This window comes from Primulina huaijiensis, chromosome 17 (assembly GCF_012295235.1).
Source record: "Primulina huaijiensis isolate GDHJ02 chromosome 17, ASM1229523v2, whole genome shotgun sequence".
NCBI lineage: Eukaryota > Viridiplantae > Streptophyta > Magnoliopsida > Lamiales > Gesneriaceae > Primulina > Primulina huaijiensis.
In genome coordinates, this window is record NC_133322.1 from 11,481,341 (window position 1) to 11,487,947 (window position 6,607).

General features: G+C 29.5%; 1 long non-coding RNA gene across 2 annotated transcripts; it reads right to left on the minus strand.

Moving 5' to 3' along the window:
- Positions 1 to 4,061: 4,061 nt before the first annotated feature.
- Positions 4,062 to 5,425, minus strand: LOC140963471 (uncharacterized). 2 transcript variants are annotated; one of them, XR_012172689.1, is made up of 3 exons: positions 5,054 to 5,425; positions 4,744 to 4,807; positions 4,062 to 4,267 (listed from the first exon to the last, which is right to left on the minus strand). It is a non-coding gene; the product is annotated as an uncharacterized lncRNA (long non-coding RNA). The 2 variants fall into 2 exon arrangements; XR_012172690.1 differs by having other exon boundaries at positions 4,744 to 4,828.
- Between the last annotated feature and the right edge of the window lie 1,182 nt (positions 5,426 to 6,607).

Sequence of the window (6,607 nt, forward strand, 5' to 3'; positions counted from 1 at the left end):
AATTATTTTGGGAAAACTGAAAAAACCGACTTAGATAGTCACGAAGTACCGTTATCCGCCACTTAACTGGGAAATGAACTAGAATCTGCAAAAACAAAATGAAAATATCAACCAACTATTGTGGATCATATAAAGGCATAAAATCATCATTAAAAATCTCATTTTCTATAAAAGGCTTAAGTCTTTGCCCATTAACTTTAAACACGTCATTATTTTTAGGATTTTCAATATCAACAGCACTATGAGGATAAACAAATTTAACTATAAATGGTCCTGACCATCTCGATCTTAGTTTTCCTGGAAATAAATGCAAACGAGAATTATAAAGTAAAACTTTTTGTCTAATTTCAAATGACTTTCTCATAATATTTTTATCATGAAAGGCTTTAGTTTTATCTTTTTAAATCTTTGAATTTTCATATGCATCATTTCTTAATTCTTCAAGTTCATTTAATTGCAATTTTTTTAATTTAGATGCATCATCTAAATTAATATTAAATGCTTTAATTGCCCAATAAGCTTTATGTTCAAGTTCAACCGATAAATGACAATGCTTACCAAAAACTAACCTTAATGGTGACATCCCTAATGATGTCTTAAATGCAGTTCTATATGCCCATAATGCATCAGTTAATCTTAAAGACCAATCTTTTCGAATTAGATTAACTGTTTTTTTCTAAAATTTATTTTATTTCTCTATTTGCAAGTTCAACTTGACCATTACTTTGAGGATGATATGAGGTAGAAACTTTATGTGTAATGCCATATTTTCTTAACAAAGAAGAAAATGATTTATTTATAAATTGACTTCCCCCATTACTAATTATTGCTCTAGGTATTCCAAATCGACTAAAAATATTTTCTTTTAAAAATTTTATAACAACTTTATAATCATTAGTTCTACATGCAATTGCTTCAATCCATTTTGAAACATAATCAACAGCGACTAAAATGTATGTATATCCAAAAGATAATGGAAATGGACCTATAAAATCTATCCCCCCAACTATCGAATATTTCAACAATTATGATTGGATTTAAAGGCATCATGTTTCGTTTTGAAATTGATCTCATCTTCTGACAGTTTATACAAGATTTGCAAAATAAATGTGTATCTTTGAATAAATACGGCCAATAAAATCCACATTGTAAGATTTTTGCAGCTGTTTTATTAGATGAAAAATGACCTCCACATGCTTCAGAATGACAAAATTTAATAACATTACTTATTTACTTCATTGTCGGGTATGCATCGTCGAAAAATTTGGTCAGGACAATACTTAACAAGTAAGGATCATCCCAATAAAATTTTTTAACTTCTATCAAAAATTTATTCTTATCCTGTGAATTCCAATGAGAAGGCATTTTATTTGTCACAATAAAATTTACAATGTTAGCAAACCAATGCATAATAGTAGCATAAAACAATTGATCATCTGGAAAATTTTCATTTATTGGTATTTCATTATGAGATGATTAAGTCATTATTCTAGATAAATGATCAGCTACGACATTTTCTTTTCCTTTTTTATCTTAAATTATAATATCAAATTCTTGTAACAATAAAATCCACCGTATTAATCTTGGCTTAGCATCTTGTTTATTTGATAAATATTTTACGGCAGAATGATCAGTGTACACAATAGTAGTAGAACCAATTAAATAAGATCGAAACTTATCTAATGCAAATACTACTGAAAGTAATTCTTTTTCAGTAGTTGAATAATTTATTTGGGCACTATTTAAGGTTCTACTAGCATAATAGATTGCATACGGTTTTCCTTCTTTTCTCTGTCCTAACACAGCTCCTATAGCATAATCACTTGCATCACACATTAATTCAAATGGTAAAGACCAATCTGGAGGTTGTAAAATAGGTGATGTAATTAAAAGATTAATTATTTTTTTAAAAGCATTTTCACATTTCTGAGTCCATTCAAATTGTGTATCTTTTGTTAAAAGATTCGAAATTGGTTTAGATATTATGCTGAAATTTTTTATAAACCTTCTATAAAAACCTGCATGACCCAAGAATGATCGAACTTCTTTGACCGTTTTTGGTGATGTTAAATTAGCAATAACATCAACTTTGGCTTTATCAACTTCAATTCCTTTTTCAGATATCACATGACCTAACACAATCCCAGATTTAACCATATAATGACATTTTTCTCAATTTAAAACAAGATTTTTTTCTTCACATCGTTTTAATACTTCTTCTAGGTTTTTAAGACAATTTTCAAATGAGTTTCCAAAAACAGTTATATCATCCATAAAAACTTCTACAAATTCTTCAATCATATCACTGAAAATACTTAACATGCATCTTTGAAAAGTAGCCGGAGCATTACATAAACCAAATGGCATTCTTTTAAATGCAAAAGTTCCGAAAGGACAAGTGAAAGTAGTTTTTTTCTTGATCTTATAATGATATAGGTATTTGATAATACCCCGAATACCCATCAAGAAAACAGTAATAAGAATTTCCTGCTACTTTTTCTAGAATTTGATCTAAAAATGGTAGTGGGAAATGATCTTTTCTAGTTGCATCATTTAATTTTCAATAATCAATACACATACGCCAACTAGATGGAATCCTAGCTTGTAATAACTCCCCTTTTTCATTTTTTTATAACAGTGATGACTAACTTTTTAGGTACTACTTGTGTTGGACTTACCCATTTACTATCTGAGATTGGATAGATAATTCCAGCGTCTAATAGTTTTAATACTTCATTCTTAACAACTTCCTTCATATGTGGATTTAACCTTCTTTGTGGTTGTTGATATGTTTTAGCATTTTCTTCCAAATTAATTTTATGTGGGCAAATTAAAGGATTTATACTTTTTATATCTTTCAAAGTCCATCCAATTGCATTTTTATATTTTTTAAGTAATTTAATTAAATCTTCTTCTTGATTTGGTAGAAGAGTGGAAGAAATTACAACAGGAAATGTTTTATTTTCACCAAGAAATACATATTTTAATTCGAATTGTAAAACTTTTAATTCAAGTTTTGTATTATCATCTTCTTTAAAATTATTTTCAGATTCAAAATTTTCTATTGAAAAAACTTCAGATTGTTGATTTAAGTTTTCTTCTTGTATATTTTCTTCCACAAGTGTTTCAATTTCATTATCACTAGCAACCAAGGCACACGTGTTGCGTGTGTCCTGAATATATGAGCCGGATATATTAAACATTCATGATATCACAACACCATTACACCAAAATATTTGATATCATGAATATATTATTGAAATGCCATTGATTCCGAAGCTTAAATAAATATGTCAACCTCAATTAAATTAACACGTTAAAAACCATTTAAAAAAACTCTTAGAAACTTGAGAAGAACACGATAAAGAAAATTGAGCGCCATTTTCACACCAATTGTACAAAAATAAAATAAAATCAGATAGATGATAACAAACCAAAAAAATCAATTCATGACTACATTAACATTGAACATCGAAAACAAAAATGCAAAAAGTTCCAATCACAGTGTGAGCGTAGGCAAAATTTTAAAAAAAACACACACAGAGAATTCACAGAAAATATGCGAAACATAAATATATAAAATAAAATGAATTTGACGGTAACAAAGAGAAGAAGAGAGAGATTAACCTACCTCTACTTGTACAGATCCATTGCATAAAGTAAAAAAGTGCACTTTTAGTATGTTCCATAATCCATTGCATATCAAACACTTCCCAATGACAGGAATTAACAAAGTTCCCTTTTAACATTATTCCATTGCATTTAATCAAAACATTCCTCGTAAAGTTCTTACGGAAAAGGAGGAAATCTAACCAAACCTTAAAACTTTTTACTAAAGCAATATCTAACCAAGCCTTAATAACTTTTTACTAAAGCAAGTGTCATGATATGACTATTTTTAACCAACAATGTTTTACATCTTTTACATAAAAAATCATAGAGAAGTACAAAACGCACGACCTTACCCTTCAATGATGATGGCAGAAGGGTGGGTAATTCCACAATGCATACTTCCACTCATAAAAAAATGAATATAGAAGTATCAGATAGCACATCATGAATTGAGCGAATGATAATATAATATGGTCACTTTTCATCTACATTTAAAAATTGTTAAGAAACGTATCACATTAAAAAGTTATATATACCACATCAGGCTTATCATCATCTTCCCAAGAGTCCTTCACGTCATCATCTTCCAAATCTTCATCATCCCAGTTATTCTTCAGTTGCTCCTTTTTGAGAAGATTTGGAACACTCTCATCTTCTGAAAGATGAAAATCGTCAATCATATTCATTTGAACAAAACTAATGAGATTGAATCTTATAATGTCACAACAGAAAGCCATACGTGGCAAAAAAAAAAGGATTTAGACCTCATATATTTATAGTGGGCTGATCAAATAAGCACTTATACTTGCATTTTTCCAATGCACGTATTTTGCTACAGTTGCAAGATAAAGAAGTAGATTGTCTAGAAAAAAAATTCTAGTATATTTAGCCTTTATAGATCAGAACATCTTTGCAATGAGCTCCGATTATGTAAAGTTAATGTTTACACATATTTTAGGGAAAAGATATCCAAAGCCAATTTTAAATAAAAACACCCTAAATAATTTCCGTAGGAGGGGGCGTTCAGGGAGGAAAAAGCACAGATGAAAATTTAGGGAATAATCAAGAAAAATAAAGGCCCAAAAAACTCAAAAAACTTTGAACATTCAGATAAGAGTCAACTTAAAATACTCCAGTCCTCCTTCAAGGTCTGATTCTTAAACACCCAGTGGATAACTTCAGATATCGACAGTCCCTTTGTTAAAAAGGGAAATAACTGTCAAATTAGCCATTGCAATACATCATAGGAGGCCCGGAGTTCATAATTACATATCAATGGATTACAATTGTAAGAACAAAAAAGCACCAAAACCCATGAATACAATAGGATCAAAAAAGAGAAACTCGTATTCAAACTCAAAAGTTCTAGAAACATAATCGAAGAAAAGTAATAATCGTTTCGCTTCTAATAAATTACGGTTTCTTGAAACGAAGATCTCACCTTTCAAGATAAACAAATCCTTGATTTCTTCAAGTAATTTACTGATCAAATGAGAAGAAATCAAATTAAAATAATAGATGCCAGTACGGCGAAAAGACGAAGCGCAAGAGCGGGAGGGTGAGGATCCGAGAGAGAAGATTTGTGAGGATCTAGATAATTTCGAGAGAGAAGAATTGTGAGGGTAAATCAACAATATCTGAGAGAATCGTGCAGAGTGGGTGGTTTGTTGGAGGAGATCGTGGATGTGGAGTTTTTGAGTGAGAAATATTTTTTAAGTGAAGCAAAAAGATAAAAGGGCAAAAGGGTCAATAAAAATTTGGTGTCCGCAGTGGCAGTTTTTATGTGCATCTGAGCTTTAATAAAATAGTAGAGATATTCATTTTCATTAATACTTGGTTGTTTACATAAATTGAACACATTAAGTTCTAGAGTCATATTTCCAAAAGACAATTTCATTATTCCATTTCGACAATTAATTAAAGCATTTGAAGTTGCTAGAAATGGTCGTCCCAATATTACTGGAATTTCATTATGTACTTCTTTTGGTTGTGTATCCAAAGCAATAAAATCTACAGGATATATGAATTTATCAACTTGAACCAACACATCTTTTAAAATACCTCTAGGTATTTTGATTGACCTATCCGCCAGTAAGAGAGTAACAGAAGTGGGTTTTAATTCTCCTAAATTAAGTTTTTCATAAACTGAATAAGGAAGTAAATTCACACTTGCTCCCAAATCTAACAAAGCTTTTTTAATTTTATTTTCTCCAATAATACATGAAATTGTTGGACAACCAGGATCTTTATATTTTAAACTAGAATTATTTTGAAGAATAGAACTTACTTGTTCAGCCAAGAATGCTTTCTTCTTCACATGCAATTTTCTCTTCACAGTACATAAGTCTTTTAAAAATTTTGCATATGAAGGTACTTGTTTAATAGCATCTAATAATGGAATATTTATCTTTACTTGTTTAAAAACTTCATAGATATCAGAATCATTTTTTTGTTTTTTATGATTTGTTAATGCATGAGGAAATGGTGGAGGTTTATTTGATTCATTTACTATTTCAGATGATTTATCATTCAACATATTATTTTTAGAATTTAAGGTATCATCATTCTCAAAAGTATCAGGATTATCATCCTTACTCTTTGATTTTAAATGATCCTTGTTTTCATTACTATATGGATCATTAACTATTTTACCACTTCTAAGGGTAATAACAGATTTTATTTGATCAATTTTTTCATTTTTTAATTCTTGATTTTGATTTTTAGGATTAGGTTGAGGTTGAGATGGAAATTTTCCTTTTTCATGAATATTAAGTGCAGATGCAAATTTTGCAAGAGTTTCTTTCAAATCAGTCATAGATTGACTGTTTTGAATATTGATAGATTCTTGCTTTTGGATAAATGCATGAATTACATCTTCAAAGTTTTTTCTTGGAGGTGTAACATAAGGAATATAACCTTGATGATTTTGGTTATTTTGAAAATATTGTTGTGAGGGTTGTGCATTATTATCATTCCTCCAACTAAAATTAGGATG